Raw genomic sequence first — 19,115 nt, 5'->3', positions numbered from 1 at the left:
GGCCATAAATGTAGTGAGAATAAATTATTCTAGGTATAGTGTGAAGATGAAGAAGTTGAAATTCACAAGATCTATAGCTGTAAGAAACTACTCCAAAATATGTTTTCATGCATTGGCTAGCATTAAACACTCAACATAGATGGATATGTCAAAAAGAAAATGATAACAATATTTATTGATTCAAGTATTACACATTGTAACAACCCCGGTTAAAAATCCATGTAATAAAGTTAATAAAGGAAAAATAAGACTAAGGTCATGGGAAACGTGTTTCCAAGATGAATATTGGGAAGAAACATAGTGATGGGGATCACTTGTGATTAATAAATGGCTATGGAAATTGGAAAAGGAAAAAGACATTAATTGGCATTTTATTTATGAAAGTAATGGAAAATAGGAGAAAAGGAAGGTGAAAGGTCACATAATTTGATGTGTTGAGAATTGAAGGAAAAAGAAGAAACTGGAGAAAATAGAGGCCTCAATGATAAAAAGGCTTCTGAGGACTAGTTCACAACCTTTTCTTCAGTTCTAGATTGGATATCTCTTCTATTCTCTCTCTCTCTCATACTCTTTCACACTCAGAGCTTTCTTGGAGAACTCTTGGAGGATTGTCGCATACTTTGCATTTGGAGAAAGAAGGAAAAGGAAAAACAAGAAAGGTAAGAGGACAATGGGATAAAAAATTACACCAAGTTTGCTTTGCAGGTACCGAGTTGCATATATGATTTCCTTGCTAGTTTTGGTATGCATAGAAAATGCATGTGGTTATTTGGTTATGATCTGTCATTGGCATGGAGGATTTCCTCAATTGACAATCGTTTTTTCCTAAGACTTTCCATTTCCTAAATGCCATGGTGTTGTGGGTTTTTCCCTTTCGTTTTCCAATTGGTGTTCATGTTCCTTATGGATATGGGTTGATTTATTAGTTTACGGAGTCTTGGTTGGAAAAACACTTTGGAAGCCCTGGAACAATTTGGGTTGAGTTACTAGTCCTGGAAGCCTTTCTTGGACAAATTCTTTGAATCCCTTGGTGGGTTGAGTTACTAGTCCTAGATCCAGGTTAGAAGAAACAATTTGGAGCCTTGGACAACTTGTGTAGAGACCAATCTGGTGATGGTTAGTGATGTCCGACTGTGAGGTGGAATCACTAGTTGAGGGTTGAGGTGGTTTGGTCTCTGGAAGCCCTAGTTTGGTTTTGATTGGTTATTTCCATGAGATCCCACATTCATGCTTGGAATATAGCGCGAGGGTGATTGGATGAAAGAAATATTTGGTTAGGCCCAATCTATGGTAAGGTGGTACATGGAAGTACCTGACTTGGTTGGATTTTCATATGTTAATAAGAGTTATTTTACTATTGTAATTCATGCATATTTATACTTGTTATTATGTGGATTCGATGGGTGTTCTATCAGTTATTTTGGTTATATGTTGGTTGTAGCCATGGTTTTATGACAGGTTTTAGTTGTGGCCCTTAACATATTTTGATTAGTAAATGAATGGTTATTGAATGCATTACCTAATATATGTTTTTATGGATATTATGAGAGGGAATTAGTCCTTTTTATTGATTCTCAAATAAGTATGAGACCCCTATGTTCATACATGTAATTATGACCTGCAGATTATATGTTCATGATGTGTTTGATGAAATGTATGTCATGGTTAGGATGGGTCAGGTTAGTTCCTTAATCAAGTTTTGAATGAAAGAATTGGTCAATGTGTCATTTATCATTTCTGAGAGTTTCATCAAGTTTTGGGTATAGATCTGGATTCTATCCTTGAAAAAGTAGCTCAGATCTCGAGTTTGCTGGCATAGGACTTAGTAATTTAGTCTATAGTAGCTTGGAAGTAGGCTTATGTGAGTGACTAGAGGGTTACTGTCACTAGCTTACATTTTCTAGGGAGATACTAAGAGTCCAGGTTAGTGAAAAAGAAAGTTAACTCAAGGTTTAGGCACCTTGAGTGGTTGTTTGACTCCTGAGGGTCCTTGTAGCTCTTGAGGAAGATCAATATTGTTTTAGCTCATCAATTCCACTTCCTTAATTGTACTTAGGATGGTGAGTCACATGATAGTAACTCCTCGTCATATATTTACCCTAGTGGATTGGAAAACATGGGTAAGAGTGGGAGGTGGGTGGTTATAAAGTGGTATCAGAGCTCCTAAGTTCAACACTTGGCTTTGATGGACAGAATGTATTTGTCATGCATGCATGTAGGTTTTATATGTGCTTGTTATGTTTACATTGTGATAGTCATTGTTGCAATTTTGATGTCATGTATAAGTTGATGATATTGATGTTGGGATGTGCTTGTTATAAATACATGTCAATGATATATATGTTTGTTACATGTCAGTGTCTAGCTGTTTGTTATGCATGTATGGTTATGGTTATGATTTTCATGTATGTGGTCATTGTATGCAATTAGTGTTGTCACGCATGATGTTGGAATATTGGTATGGTTATGTATATATACATGTATCGTGATAATATGGATTGATCTTGAAAATGAGATACATCCCATGAACTTCACCAAGGTACATTTGATTGTGGTTATATTTGGTTTATCTGACATAGTATGTTTGCAAGAAGAAGATCAAGATGACTAGAAAAATGGTTGACTACAGTTCAGGTGACTCTCCATACAGATCAAATGAGAAGCATTTTGATGAGTACTTGCCTCACATAGAATATACATTGAGAATTTTGAAGGCAGAAATAAGGAGTTGCAAAGTAGATCATGACAAAATCATTCATTCATAGGAAAGGATCGCTAGGGCATAGGAGAAACAAGAAGAGGTTAATGCAGTGATTCTTTATAATCTATCAGATTTGGAGAGACGAGGACCACTTAGGATCATTTATGGACAAGAGGAAATGAGAAATGGTGCATGTGGTAGTAGGTATCAATCAGGACATAGGTTGGATAGAGATGATATATTAAGATATGGCAGATTTATAGATACACCTGTTCGAAGGGGTAGTGATCATGGGTTTTATCCTAGTTCTGGTTCAGAGAGAAAATATGGCTTCACCATCATCATCCATATAGGATGAGTGAGAAGCAATATTTTCTAGAATGGTTCAAGAAAGAAAAGCCACCTACATTTGATGGATAAATGAAGAAGTCACAAGATGCATAAGTTTTGTTGCTTAGGATGAATGAGTTCTTTGGATTGCTTGACTATTGGCACAGAAATAGAAACAATGTTAAGACCCAAAGTTTTGGAATAGGGGCACACAAGGCTCTATTGTAGTCTATCACAACGCCGAGATTTTCACCTTACCAGTGGTGGGTAAGGAGTCTCACCCAAGGCATGCCGCAACCTAAGTTAGAGCAGGGTTGGAATCCAATACCAGGGAAACCATATCAAAAGATAAAGAGCAAGGAACCATAACTTAATATTCAAAGCAACATGATTGTAATAGTTTATACATGCTATAACAAAGAGAATACCTAAAAAGGTGCATATATAAAATTTTGAATAACCAGAATAACACACAGTGAACACATTATGATCCCATAAAAATCTTCTTCATTACTATCAAAATAGGCACATTACGTAAGGCTCATGGCATGTTCCTCATTATCAAAACCCTTACAAACGAGATAAAAACTCATATAAATATATGTAGAAAATCTAGTAGGTTCACAAGCTCATGAAATGTACTAAAGCAAAGGACAAGAATCTACTTCTACCTTCAACCAGCGGAAGCCAATAGATCGATGAAAAAAATATGAACAAGAAGAAGATAAATCAATGAATCATAACACAAGATGTATATGGGAAAGCCGCTACTCAAAACCTCGTGTATTGCATATATGATAAATATGAGTGAAGATACAAAGCTTGTTATCACTAGAACAATTCCGCATAAGTATGCTCAACTCTCTTAGCTCACAAGAAAGATATTGGCCAACACTTAGCCACTTTCTACTACCTTCCAAGCCCCTATTTCCTTGCACAATTCCTATGGCTAAATAGCCCATATTAATGGGAATCTAGTGCTTCCAAAATTGTGCAATCTAACCTAGGTTGACTTCCTGATTGCATGCATTATCTATACAACCAAGTAAATCATATAAATGATAATACATTGTCCCTGCACTCTAGTCTTAACTAGGTCTTTCTCATAATCGACATGCATGAGTTTCGCATCAGGGAATCTTCAGTTAACTAGAGTGACACTTGTGGATGCACTGGTGCACCAACTAAATATTAAATCTCTATTAGTTCCGCAAATAGTTTGGAACTAATTTAACTGAACATAACTCAGTAAAATGAGTTATCTAATTACAACTCACAATTAAACTCATCTTGGACCCCTAAAACTTAGGGAGAAAATATACATTACTTCAGAAAGATTTCCTGTTGGGCATAGAATCCCCCCACAGCATGTTTTGGGGCTCAAAACCCAAGTTTTGGTCAAGTGTATTGTAAAGGCTTCACGAATTGCGGGTGCGGAGTGCGAAGTATAGGATGAGTCATAAGGCTGTCCGCCCTAAAGTATTGTAATGTAAGGTAAAGTCATGTCAGCCTACTTGTATAAATAGAGTGAGGCTCTAAGTTTTAAATATAGCAAACAAGGAAGAGAGAAGAATACGAATGGTTCGAGCATAGAGTAAGAGTCTAAGTGTATTGGGTCGTAGTGGTAGGAAGAGGCTCTGCAGCTGAGTGCACAGAGGCCTAGTAGAGTTCGTAGCTGAGTGCATGGACCCTTGCAGCTGAGTGTGCAGGGCAGTGTCAAGTCTATAATCTTGATCGAAGAATAATAAAGAGAAGTTGATTCCTATTTCTGTGTATCTGCTTGTGCATTGACTTCTTTACATTTATATTGTTTTATTTATCACACGCACTGATATGATTGCTGAATATGTTGTAATAATCATTAGTCTTACACAAATAAGTAAAGTAATCAAGTAATAATATATTTAATAGCAAGGAACTTGGGTATTATACGGATTGCGCCCCAAGTAGGGTTATGTGGAAGCAGCATCGCAGGTTGGAAAGGAATAACAAGTGTGTGTAGCGACATGCATGCAAGGTCAAACTGCAGACCTCCAGAAGCTCATCAGACATCCCCAGGGTGCGGAAACTTGGTTCTAGCACCCTCCCATACTACTTCAGGTGATACCTCAGTCCGCGCTCCATGAACTGTTGTCAAAAGGGCCAATAGTACCTGGATTTTCTTAGCTAACTCACCTATGAACTTGGATCAAGCCCATATAAGACAACAAATGATTCTGTTGCTAGATGATAGGAGCAAAATGACCTTTGCAACAGAATGGGGCTGCTTTTAATACACTGTTACGTTTTTTGGACTGAAGAACGTGCCAGCTATATTTTCGTGCATCATTATGGCCGTGTTCAAAGAATACATTCACAAGTTCTTGGAGGTCTATCTGGATGATTAGAATATCTTTGGATTAGTTAAGTACCATGTTGCAAGCTTACGCTTGATGCTGGATACTTGCCGCTGACACCAGATTGTGCTAAACCTTAAAAAGTGCACATTCCTCGTTCCCTTTGGAAACCTACTGGGACATGTGGTCTACAAACAAGGACTGATGGTGAACCCTACGAATATTGCCGTTATCCTAAATTTGGAAGCTTCGTGAAGTTTTAAACAACTGCACGCTACCTTGGGACACACTGGATACTATAGGAAGTTCATCAAAAGTTATGCCCAAATAACTGCGCCGATGGAAAAGTTATTGAAAAAAGATGTTACGTAATGTTGGAATGATGATTGCATGAAAAGTTTGGATGTCCTGAAGGGGAAACTTGCCTTCGCTCTAATCTTGGTCTTCCCACAATGGGATGTGGAATTTCATGTACATGTTGATGTGTCATGTATCGCATTGGGAGCCGTACTCATACAAGAGGGTGCAAAGGGTGTGGATCACCCGATTGCATTTGTGAGTCGAAGATTGTCCAAAGCAGAAAAGAACTACTCTACCACCGTGCGCGAGGGGTTGGCAATGGTATACGTGCTCCAAAAATACCGACACTATTTACTCGGGGGACATGTTAAGATGTATATCGACCATTCCACGTTGAAATACCTGGTCAATAAGCATGTGTTGGGGGACGCATATGCAGATGGATTTTACTATTTCAAGAATATGATTTTGAGGTCATAGTCAATCCAGGAAACCTAAACGCAGGGCTAGATCACTTGTCATGAATTGAGATGGGCGAGGAATCCACGAATTTGGAGGAGGGAATACCTGATGCACAGATCTTTGCAGTGCATGTCACGGACAAACACTTCGAAGATATAATCCATTTTCTAACAACAAGGACTGCGGCAAAGGAATACTCAGTCCAACAGAAGAAGGAATTGGTGGTGCGCGCGGTGGACTTTTTAATCATCGCGGGACACCTCTACAAGATGGGCAATGATGAGATATTGCAAAGATATGTCCCTGAATTTGAACGAGTTTAGATCCTCATGGAAGCACATGGGGGTGCTACAGGAGGAAACTATGCAGGATGTGCGACCACACAGAAGATTCTTCGCATAGGGTTATGGTGGCCGACCCTGCACCAGGATTCGAAAGCACACTGTAAGGCCTGCAATATATGTCAAAGGACTGGAAAACCTTCACGAAGGGACGAGATGCCACTAAATCCCCAAATGACACTGTAGCCGTTTGAAAAATGGGCAATCAACTTTGTGGGCCCAATCAAACTTCAGGGAAATACGTGCGGAAATATGGGTGCATGCTACATCATCATCATGACAAAGTACCTAACATGATGGGTGGAAGCACAGTCGGTCAAGGACTACACGGCCGCTACAGCTGTGAATTTTTTGTTTGAACACATGTTGACATGATTTGGTTGTCTGAAAATCTTAATGAGCGATCACGGAACACATTTCCTAAATGAAACCATCAGTGTGCTCACATAAGAGTTCCAGGTGTATCATCAGAAAAGTACACCGTACCATCCACAGGCCAATGGGACAGTAGAGGCGTTCAACAAAATACTAGAGACTGTGCTGACCAAAGTATGTAACGTGCAGTGAAATGACTGGGACCTGCACGTACCTATCGTCTTATGGGCATACAAGACAATGTGCAAGAAATTGGCGGGACAAACACCTTTCCAGTTAGTCTATGGCACATAAGCTTTCATCCCAATGGAATACATCATACCTAGTCTACGAATAACAACGCTCACAGGCATGACGGACTGTGAAGCTCTAGAAGAAAGGCTCGCGCAATTAGAAGAACTCGAGGAAGAACGATTTCTGGCTAGATTTCATCAGCAGGTAAAAAAACAACGTGAAAAGGCCTGGCACAAATACCATATCAAGTTGCACACCTTCAAGGTAAACAACTTGGTACTATTGTATGACAATAAGTTTGAAATATTTCAGGGAAAATTCATAATGCACTACTTGGGACCATATGTGGTAAAGGAGGTCATAGACGGAGGTGCAGTCCAGCTAGTCAAACTAAATGGAGAACCCTTCCCAGGAAAAGTAAATGACAGTCACTTGAAGCCCTACACAAGTGGATCGGCTCTCTGACTGAAGCACAGTATTTGTGACCTGAGGAGCTGGACCAGTGTGTGGGACTATAAACACATGCACCAAATGCCGGTACCAAGGTAAGGACATGATTCAGACACGGATGATTCAGAAGTAAGAATGTAGTAGGTCCAACAAACCATAGAACAATGTGTTGTAGACCTCTGAACAGTACAGGACTAGTTGGAGGGGCTCTATGCCAAGATCACCACACCAATAGAGTGACTCGGGACGAGTCACAATGATTGTGTTGGGGGCTTGTTGGGCATGGAATCCCCCCATAGCATGTTTTGGGGCTCAAAGCCCAAGTTTTGGTTAAGTGTATTGTAAAGGCTCCATAAATTGTGGGCACAAAGTATAGGATGAGTCATAGGGTTGCTTTCCCTAAAGTATTGTAATGTAATGTAAAGTCATGTCAGCCTATCCATGGTCTGTGGACCATGGGATTGTATAAATAGAGCGAGGCTCTAAGTTGTAAAGATAGCGAACAAGGAAGAGAGAAGAATATGAATGGTTCGAGCATAGAGTAAGAGTCTAAGTGTATTAGGTCGTAGTGGTAGGAAGAGGCTCTACAGCTGAGTGTGTAGAGGCCTAGTAGAGTCTAGAGTGGAGTGCACGGACCTCTGCAGATGAGTGCACAGGGCAGTGTCGAGTATGTAATCTTGATCAAAGAATAATAAAGAGAAGTTGATTCCTATTTCTGTGTACCTGCTTGTGCATTTCCTTCTTTACGTTTATATTGTTTTATTTATCGCGCACACTGATATGATTGCTGAATATGCTTTAATAATCATTAGTCTTACACAAATAATTTAAGTAATTTGGTAATAACAGATTGAATAGCAAGGAACTTGGGTGTTATACGGGTTGCGCCTCGAGTAGGGATGTGCAGAAGCAGCATTGCAGGTTGTGAAGGAATAATAAGTGCGCATAGCAACGTGGGCACAAGGTCAAACCACAGACCTCTAGAAGCTCATCAAACATCCCCAGGGTGCGAAAACCTAGTTCTAGCACCCTCCCATACTATTTTGGGTGAGACCTCAGTCCGTGCTCCGTGAACTATTTCCGAAAGGGCCAGTAGTACCAGGATTTGCTTGGTTAAATCACCTTTGAACCTGGTTCAGGCCCATACAAGCCAACATTTGCAACTTAAAATTCCTAAGCTAATTAAGTTAATTAAACTTAATTAACTATATACAAGTTTCTATGAGAATAGAATTCAATTTTAATTTACAATTTAAATTCAAGGACAAATTTAAATTGGAATTTCTTGTTGACATTTCTCAACACTCCCTCTCAACAAGAAAGGGATTATTTGCCACCTTGATCCTGTCTCTGTGAAACTCGAATTTTCATCTAACAATGCCTTTGTCAAAATGTCAACATCTTTCCCCTTCGTGGGAATGTACTCTAACAACATAATTTGCCTCAATACATAATCTCTGAGATGATGATATCAGATATAATATGCTTGGACCATTCATGAAAAAATAGATTTTCAGAGAGTTTGATACAACTCTTACTATCACAGTAAATCACAGTTGGATCCATCTGCTAACCAAACAAACCAACCAAAATCTTCCTCATTTAGATGGCATCACATGCTGCTTGACTTGTAGCCATGTACTCTTCCTCTTCCAAACTGAGTGAAACCAATCTCTATTTCATGCTGTACCAAGAAACTCTCGATGAACCAATACTAAAGATCCCTCATAATGTGCTCTTCTAGTAGGGTGGAATCCTTGCCCAATATGCATTGGTGAAGCCTTAAAGCTTCACTCCATCTATCTGTCTATACCATAATCCATACTGAGAATTTCCCATCAGGTATCTCAACACATGCTTTGCCACCTTCCAATACAACTTGGTAGGCCTAACCATCACTTGACTAAGCTGGTTAACTGCATAGCACATATACAGTCATGTGTTCACCAAGTAGATGAGTAAACCCACAAGCTGCCTATAAATAATAGCTTCCACTACTTCCCTTGAAGTAACATCCTCCTCCATTTAGTTAGCTGCTAGAGGAGTGTCCATGGGTTTGTTGCTCTCCATGAATAATCTCCTAAGTATATCACTGGCATACTTGCCCTGAGACACAAGAAACTCCCCATCACCCTGCCTTACCTCCATGCCAAGAAAGTAATGCATGAGAGCCATGTCCTTCATCTAAAACTCTCTTTTAAGGTCCTCCTTGCAGGACTTGATTAGTTGATCATCACTTGTCAATATGAGATCAATCACATAAAGTAAAATGATCAATAGTTTACCTTCCACTACTATGTGGTACAGGTTCACATTCGCTTCCCTCTTCGTGAAGCCCAACCTAGTGAAGTAGCTATCTATCCTAGTGTACCAAGCACAGGGTTCTTTCTTCAGCCCATATAATGCTCTCTTAAGCTGGAACACATGCGACTCATGGTCAAAGGTCTCCAAACCTCCATGCTACTCTATGTACATCTTCCTCAATCATGCCATTAAGGAAGGTTTTCTTTACATCCATTAGATGTATCTTCTGACCCATGCACACTAATAGTGCCAATATAGATCTGATCGATGAGTACCTTACAATAGGAGCAAAGGTCTCATCATAGTCAATCCCCTCTACCTATGAAAATCCACGCGCCACAAATCTAGCCTTATGCTTCTCCACACTACCATCTAGAACTTGATTTACCTTATAAATCAAATGGGAGTTCATGACTGACATGTCTTCTAGTCACGGGACCACATCCCAAACACTGTTACGAACTATGGAGTCATACTCCTCCACCATGCCATAAGCCCAAACCTGCTGCTACACTACTTCCTTAAAGGAAGATGGCTCTATCACAACAAATTTTCCCACAAGAGCCATGTATCTAGTGCACATATCAGGTGACCTCCTCTACCTGTGCTAAGAAGTGGGGGCTCCCACATTCTCTTGTGCATCATCCAACAATCTTTCATCCTCTCTGGTATGTTTTCTTCTCTCTCTAGAAGACTCTTCCTGAGTGGATGTCTCCACTCCTGAATCCTCTGCATGTGGCTGATCCACATCAATATGAGGCTCCTCAACCTTAGGAGCTAAAAGCTCCTCATCCACATGTAGCTCAAGCTTGTTTTCAAGGGAAACTCACTTGGCCTTCTCCTCATCAAATCTGACATCCCAATGAACCACTGTCATCTTGTTGGTCAGAAAGTACACCCAATAGTTGTGAGGTGTATTAGTGTACCCCAAAAATATCCCCAAATCTTCTATTGTCTCAAGCTTCTTCCGTGCATCTTTGGTCACATGGAAATATACCAATGACCCACAAATCCTGAAGTGACCAACGTCTGGTCTCTTACCAGAATAAGCCTCCTTTGGTGCCTTGATATTAAGTATCTGATGTGAGCTACGGTTATGAACATAAACCAATGTGATGCATGCCACAACTTGCAAGGGTAGTGGTAGGCCCTGATCATGCAACATCGCCCTTGCTGCCCCTACTATGCTTCAATTCCTCCTCTCGGCCAACCCATTCTGTTGAGGGTTGTGGGGTGGCGTTAACTCTCATTTAATCCCTTCCGATGCACATAATTTCTTAAACTTGTTTGATACATACTCACCACCATTATCACATCATAGAGAATTAACCTTATTTCCTGACTCTTTCTCCACCAATGCTTTAAAATCAAAAAACTTTGTGAACGTTTGATCCTTTTGCTACATGAAAAATATCGAGCATTTTTGAGAAAATTCATCAGCAAATATAACATAATACCTGTGTTTGGCCATGGATTCTATTGAGAATGGTCCACACACACCTAAATGGACTCACTCTAGAATAGCCTCTGCTCAATTGTCTCTGTTGTGAAAGGATGACTTGGTGTAGTTTCCCAAAGTACACCCTTTGCATGTATCAACTTGCTTAAGCGTACCTTTGGGAAGACCAGTAGAGATCTGCAATATTTTCAAAGCCCCATGATGTAAGTGGCCCAATTGCCTATGCCACAACTCAACACCATCTCATCTCTGCACCCTTTCTACTTTTGTGCTCAAAGCAACACACTCCTCTACCTCCATCTTATAGAGATTCTTCACCTGAATCCCTATCTTCTTTACTTGACCTATGGCTATGTGTCGAAGGAACGACTTTCCTTTCAAGAAGATCACATCATAGCCTCTATCCTCAATCATGGAAACATATACCAAGTTCTTCTTTAGCCCAGACACATACATAACATTCTTCAAGGTGAGTAGAGCCCCATGCTCCCTCTAAAAAGTAATTGTGCCCAATCTAGTAACACTATACTTTCCTTCGTCACCCATCTCGATATGCATATGGAGATCATTCTCCTCTAGGTCACTTAATAACTCTTTGTCCCTTGTCATGTGTAATAAAGCTCCACTATCTAAGTACCATACACTTCTCATCATTGATGACACCATGCATGCAATGAGGGAAAAGTCCAAATCGAATTGAGAGGCCAAAGCCTCACCCACCACTCCTCCCGAGGACTTCTTCTTGGACTTCTTGAGTGGACAATTTGTAGCAAAATGGCCCAGCGCATGACAATGAAAGCACTTAACTTTCATCATTTCTTTCTTCTTACCTCCATGATAAGAATATGATTTGCAATGGGAAGCCTTCCCTTTCCCCTTCTTCTCCTTAATCGCTCAGGCACAATTTTCTTCATCATTAGTATTTGATGAAGAGCCATCCCTGGTGTTCCTCCTGATATCCTTCTAATTTTGATTTTTCAAATTTTTTCCTTCAGTGCCAATTTCCTTTCGTCACTATTGTTCTGATACAAGTATGTCAATTCTTTCCACATAGCATACATAGTTTCCTTGCCATGGAGACTCAAGGAAATGTGGTCTTGAACTCCCTCAAGGATTATCCACCTTGCATTCGCCACACAATTCTTCCATTTGGCCAAATTCTGTGCATTCGATATTGTTGGCTTAGGATTTTCTTGATCAACGAATTCCTTCAAGCCATTATCCTCTAGTACAACCTCCATTTTGTTCCTCTAGACTAAAAAATTCGAGCTGCCTTCCAAGGCATACTTGAGCCACAAACCATAGAACACCATTTGTCGATCCTCAAGTATGTATTGAAATTTCTAATTTCAACTGTAACCCAAAATTATAGACTTCGAAACATCCTCTAGTATACTTGGTGGGCTCCAGTATTGTAGCAATAATGCTACAACTCCTGGAACTCCCTTCTTTAATTTTATCAACCCGGTAGTTCGTAACAAACTTGGAAGCGATGGTGCTGTATGCACAAGTACTAGCTCTTGCCGCAGCTGTCACTTGGTCAGTTGGCACAAGTCCACTAGGAGCTTAAGCCAACTTCTATGAGCTCTTAGAAGAAGCTTTTTAATTGATGGATGAAAGCTAACTCGAAGGAAGCTAATATAATTGCGAAAAGAAACTGAAAGCCAAAAAGAAACGCAAACCCTAGCAAACCCTAATTCTACCAGCTAGTCCTATTGACGCAAAGGAGAGCATGCAAACTTCTAAAACAGATGCCATTACTTCTATGAAGGTAAAATACATGTGTCTAGACTACCTCTATCTGAAGAAAACATATTTTTGTATTTTTGTTTAAGTTGTTGGAATTATCATGCATGTGCTTCTAACTATTTTTGACTGTGCAGAGGTGGATCAAGGAGGAGAAATGCTTGGGAAAGGTTGGGAAGGTTCAAAGAGGGTCTAAGGGGTCCCTAACACTCTTCCAGAGAGTCTCACAAAGTTTGGCTGCCAAGAAACCGTGTTTATGAGCTTCTACAGGAAGTCTGCAGGGGTTCTACAGGATGTTCTGTAATTCTTCTACAGGATGTTTCGAAATGGGATTTTGGAGCATGGATGGAGGGAAAAAGATGGAGGAATGAGTATGGAGGTAAAATAGGGGTGTGAAGAGGTCTAGGACTTTGTGGATGAGGCTAAGGAGCGATTGGATTTGTTCAAGGATGGAGGAAGTGATGATGCACAAGAATTTAGGAATTAGGGCAAGGTGGGGAAAGTATGGCAAATGAAGGGTACGAATCATGGACTAAGGGTTGGAGCAGATTATCTGATGGATTATGGGTAGATAGAGAAGGATAACAGGTGCTCTGCAAGTTATTTTTCGAATTTAACAAATGAAGACTTGGAAAATCAAGAACCTAATTACCTTGACCTAATCTGACCTAGATAATAGCAAAAGAAATGGAACAGAAGTTTATTTGCACAAAATCAGATGAACTAACTATGCAACTAAGCAATCATAACCCTAATCATGCAGTAAAAACTGATATCAAGTTTGACAACTAAGAATCCAACACTAATACTTGCATGGTGAAGCAAAACAACGTTTTTGTGGGCAACAAGGTCACTTTTGTCCCAACTCACGATCCCACTGAGGGAGAGGTAAGATCAGAGGTGCTTGAGCCCCTTTTTCCAAGGATCCTTTATGTTATTAATCTATCCAAATCAATCTGAACATGAGAATCTACTTTAATCATCAAAAGCAACCTAAATAACGCAACAAGTTTTAAATCTAAATAGCAGATTTTACTCTAAGAATGTAGCAAAGACACATGAAAGTAAAAAAAGGAGGTACTGGGCGCTTGAGATGGGCCCAACCCCAAGATCTATAGCCTCCTAAGAGAGATTTAGAGCTGGTGCAAAGCTGGATTCATCTTTATTGATCAAGAAATGAAGAGTTACATCAAAACTGTCCACAAGAAGAACTTGAAAATGAGCTGACAGCAAAACTAATCTATTGCCTAAAAATCGAACTACAAAATGACTAACACAAGACTATGAAATGACTAACTACTAGCTAACCCCAAATGAGGCCCTAAGCCTTCTTATTTATACAAATTGAGGACCCCAACAGTCCTCCTAAACTTTAGGGACTCGGCTGCCCAAGACTTGTAGTTAACAGCAGTCCTACTTGACTTCCTTGGCTGCCCTTGTGCTGATTGATTTGGTGGCCCTTGAACTCCGAGCTGATGGTGGAGAAATCGAGGTAAGGGCCCATAAATGAAGGGAACACCTTCCTAAAAATACTCTCCACGAATTTGGCTGCCAAGTGCTCATTTCAACCATTGATTTTGTCTCCAAATTGACCAAAAAGGCTACACAAAGCACACATTAGACTTGTTGGCATAATGACTAACCCAATTCACTCTATTAGCATAAATATAATAAAAAACATGCAATAAACTAATGAGAATGGTGGATTAAGTAAAATTAGGAGGTTGAATGAGCCCAAATAATTATCCATTTTTGGGGCTCATCATCACCCCCCTACTGAAAGTGTTGCTCATCCTCTGAGCAACCAATATATCTCCTCATATTTGATGGCCCTGGTGGCCTCCCTGTCATGCCAAGCTTCTGAAGTGATGCCCTCTTCTTAGTCATGAAACCATGCTTTTCTCTTTGCTTCTTCCCACTGTCTGTGCTTCTTTTCCTAGAGAATTCTCAACTTTGGTATGATTGTGCAAGTATATTCAATATGATGGTGGCAATGGTGGTGAAAGGAGATGAAACCAGTGGAGGATGGAAGAAAAGAGTGGTTGCATGCCTCCTCAACAAACTTCAAGCTTCAAATCCCTCTCCATAATTGATTTTGACCTGCCCAAAGGCTTCTACAGGATGTTTCTGGTAAAAATACAGAACTTCCTGTGGAAAGTCCTGTAGCTTCCTGTAGAAGGTTGAACCATGACCAGATTGTGTCCGAACCTTGAAAAAAATGAGTGTTCATGGAGGGGATGGATGTGCTTAGGGTGGCTAGCACAGGTGCTGCCTCCCTAGCTAAAATCTCGGCCAATTTCTCCTTCTGCTGCCCTCTCCCCAAACTTCCTTGTATGCCAATCCCAAACAACGCAAAGCCTTTGAACTCATCTGATGAAACTTCCTCAAGAGTAATTCCCTTGATGCATCATCTCATTCAACAACTGATCCATCTGCAAGTTGTTGAAAAGCACTCCTTTCAAACAAATTTTCCATGGCGCCCTTCACTAGCAGACGATTTTGTCCCATTGGTTCCATGACAATAACACCCATGGATTTTCGATCACAATCAAACTCCAATAAAGCCCGCCTCTTTGATCTTTGTATCCACCACTCACAATTTCCCAATTTCACTGTGCCACTGTTGAGAATGGCACTTGTATCACCTGCCACTGGGTCTGGAACTCCCATTTTTCAACCAATACCTTCAAGGTTGCCTCAGTGGGAATACCAGTAGCACGGAACTGGTGACCTTGACAAGATATCCCTGCATCATTGCAAACTGCAGCAACTTCTGCCAGAGTTTCTCAATTTTCCCCCATATTATGTGCAGGCCAATCCAATATTTTTCCATCCTCAGGATTATATGTTGTTCCTTCAACAGTAAACTCTCTAAGTGAACCAGCACTGTGCCCTATGGCTATAAACTCACTGAAAGACATCTGATTGGTTGTAAGAGTACCTGTCTTATCAGAGCAAATCACTGTGGTGCAACCCAAAGTCTCCACGCTCGGTAACTTACGCACAATAGCATTCTTTTGTGCCCTCTTACAAGTGCCAAGAGCCAAACATGTAGTAATCACAGCAGGCAATCCCTCTGGTATAGCAGCAACTGCCAGAGCAACAACAATCTTAAAGTAGTACGTACATTTCTCAAAGGAAAACCTGATATTTTTTTGGCCACCCATCTATGACTTCCCATGAAAGAAAATATTTGTAGTTCATGATCCAGACAAGAATACAAATGGCACCAATCACTGTTGTCAGTCTTTCACCAAATTCATCTAACTTTCTTTTCAAAGGGGTATCATGACATTCCATTGAAGCTTCCTGAATTTGTGCCTAAATTTTACCTATTTATGTAAACATGCCAGTGCTCACAACAATGCATGTGCAACAGCCATTGGTAACTGTAGTTCCTGCAAACACCATGCATTCCTTTGACTCCAACTCACAGTCACACAAGGTGGCTGGATATGTTCTTTTGACCACAGGCATGCTCTCTCTGGTCAGGGAGCTCTGCTCCATCCTAAAGGTGGATGTCTTGAGGGACACAATTCTCATGTCTGCAGGAACCTTGTCTCCCACCTTCAGTTCCACTATATCTCCTGGAACAAGTTCTCTGGAGGGAAGATCTACAACACAATGTCCATCTCTCAAGACCTTTTCATGATCAGATTGCATTTCTTTGAGAGCTTCCAAAGCCTTCTCAGAATTATTCTCCTGCCATACTCCAACAATGGCATTGAAGATGAGAATCAGGAGAATGACCAGGGGCTCTACATAGGCTGTTATGCCCTCCTCAGAAGACACATTATCATGAAAGTAGGCGAGAAGAAATGAAATGCCAGCTACCAGCAGAAGTATTTGAACAACTGTATCATCAAATTGCTCCACTGCCAGCTTCCACAAAGGTGTACCATTTTTCTTCTGGAGCTCATTCCATCCATATATTTGACGGCATTTTTCCACTTCATGAGAATTTAAACCATTCTCTAAGCTCACATCATATTCTTATAAGCATTCTTCAACAGTTTTAGACCAAGCAGGGAATATCTTGTCCTCCATGGACTGTGAAATAGATGATCAGATTCTGAATTCAAACAGATTGCTCCACCATTAACAGATCTATAATGCGTTTGAAAAACTCCAAAATCAATACTTTCAAGAACCCTGGTAACCTTGGACACGAGCTTTAACTACTTTTCTCATTTCAAGCTTGAATTTTGACAAGAATCTCGGGTTTTCCTTCTGTGGAGTTGTTTTCTGCGTTTCCTGTAGACGACTTCCTGTAGAAACGCCTGTAGAGTGTGATAGGTGGGAGATTTTTTTAAAAACGGCAGAAATCTAAGAAATCAGGGAGAAAACTTGTAGAGGACCATTGGTTAACTGATCTGGAAGTGGTGGACATGTGCTTCAGTTGACCGTAGTTGAACAAAGAGTGGTGAGAGTTTCAGCCGAGTGTCGCTTAACTGCAGCATGATTTGTGGTGAGCTGGAAAAGACGTGTGCTGTCTTAATTCAAACTACAGTGATGTTATAAACTGTATGTTCTCCTATATCTGTTAATTATTTGACGTCCTGTGCACTGGAGTTCAACAGATCTACCACTAACTGTGTTTTTCAGCTTCCACGTGAATGACTTACCCATGCATGCTGCGTGATTTTTGCCTGGATGAGTGCAATCGAATATGGCTAGCTTCCTGGCTGAATCCCCCCATCTCATTCGTTCATGCAGTGCTTAGATTAGATTCATGCAATAGAGGAACAAGGTTTAGTCACGTACCTGAAGTCAGATGGTTGTTGTGAGGTGCTTTTTGCTGCTGCATGCTCATATTCTGCTGCTGCATGCCTGGATCCTTTGGTTGCATGAGGGCTTGGCTGATGATTTTTGGTTGTTTTCCTTGTGCAGGTGTCCTTTGGCTGGATGCATGCTGCAGGAGTTCATTTCGACGTTCAGATCTGCACCTTCAAGCTGCTGCTGCTAAATTTTCACAGGACCAGAACTTGTTTTCGCCATTGCTCCCAAACGGTAAATCTGATCGATCTGAACATTTCTGAGCATGTTCCTATCATCATGATGCACCTCCCATAGCAAAATCGTGATCAATGGATGCACAGATTTCGAGAAAAATGGAAAATGGCTGAAGATTTCAGAGATCAATTTCTCAGAAACCGTGCATCCGAATTGGCTGAAACTGCTTGGGTAGGCTACTATCACCCATGTGCATCTCCCCATGAAACAGGTTTTGAAACGGACGCATGGATATGGAGAAAATGCAAAAATGGCTGATGATGATGGAGGCTAATTTCTTGGAAACCGTGCACCGGAATTGGCTCAAACTTCTCAGGCATGTTGCCATCATCCCTGTACAATTCCCCATAAAACGGTTTTTCAAATGGATGCATGGTTTTCAAGTTGTGGAAGAAACAAATTCTGTTCTATGTGTTTTCTTCTTCAAGGCATTTTACAGTTTTGTTGCATGGTAAGAAAACTAAGCTTGGGTTGTGATGCAGGCATGGAGATGATGGAGGAGGAGTTTGAAAAGTGCAGGAGGACTTCTGAACCCTTGAGGAAGCTACCATGTTTGCCAAACCACCTTTTTTAAATCCATTTCTAGCTTCCTACAATTTCTACAGGAACTTCCAGTAGAAGCACAATGAAGAAGCACAACGAGGTGGAAAAGATGATGGAAAAGGGGGAGGAATGGGAACATGGATGCTTGCAGGCATAACCAATGGATTCCAAGCTTTAGATCCCCTTCCAAAATTGAATCTGGATCGCTTGAAGGTTCTACAGGATGTTTCCTGTAGAAATATAGAACTTCCTCTAGAAGGCACAAAAACTCCTTTGTCTTTTTTCTGAGTGATCCTCCTGACCTGTAATGTCATTGCTGCAACCTGAAATTATTCAATGGAAATTAGATTTCTTTTTCTTTTTCTTTTTCTCTTTTTTTTTGTGAAAAACAACTAGGGCGCCTTATGGAGGTTTTCACCCTAATTGCCTGCCCTGGGCGCCTCCAAGGGAGGTTTTCACCCAGAGATATTATTCTCTTTTCTCTTTTTTCCCAACCCATTAACCACCTCATGGAGGTTTTC

General features: G+C 40.5%; 1 pseudogene; it reads right to left on the bottom strand.

The window, feature by feature from the left end:
* Nucleotides 1-15,318: 15,318 nt before the first annotated feature.
* Nucleotides 15,319-17,085, bottom strand: LOC149145533 (calcium-transporting ATPase, endoplasmic reticulum-type pseudogene; annotated as a pseudogene).
* Nucleotides 17,086-19,115: the final 2,030 nt, after the last annotated feature.

The sequence above is a fragment of the Pinus tabuliformis genome, chromosome X (genome assembly GCF_031772625.1).
Source record: "Pinus tabuliformis cultivar Carrire ecotype Pingquan chromosome X, CPIR1, whole genome shotgun sequence".
NCBI lineage: Eukaryota > Viridiplantae > Streptophyta > Pinopsida > Pinales > Pinaceae > Pinus > Pinus tabuliformis.
Note: the sequence above shows the minus strand (reverse complement) of the source record. Positions and strands in the feature narration are given on the sequence as shown.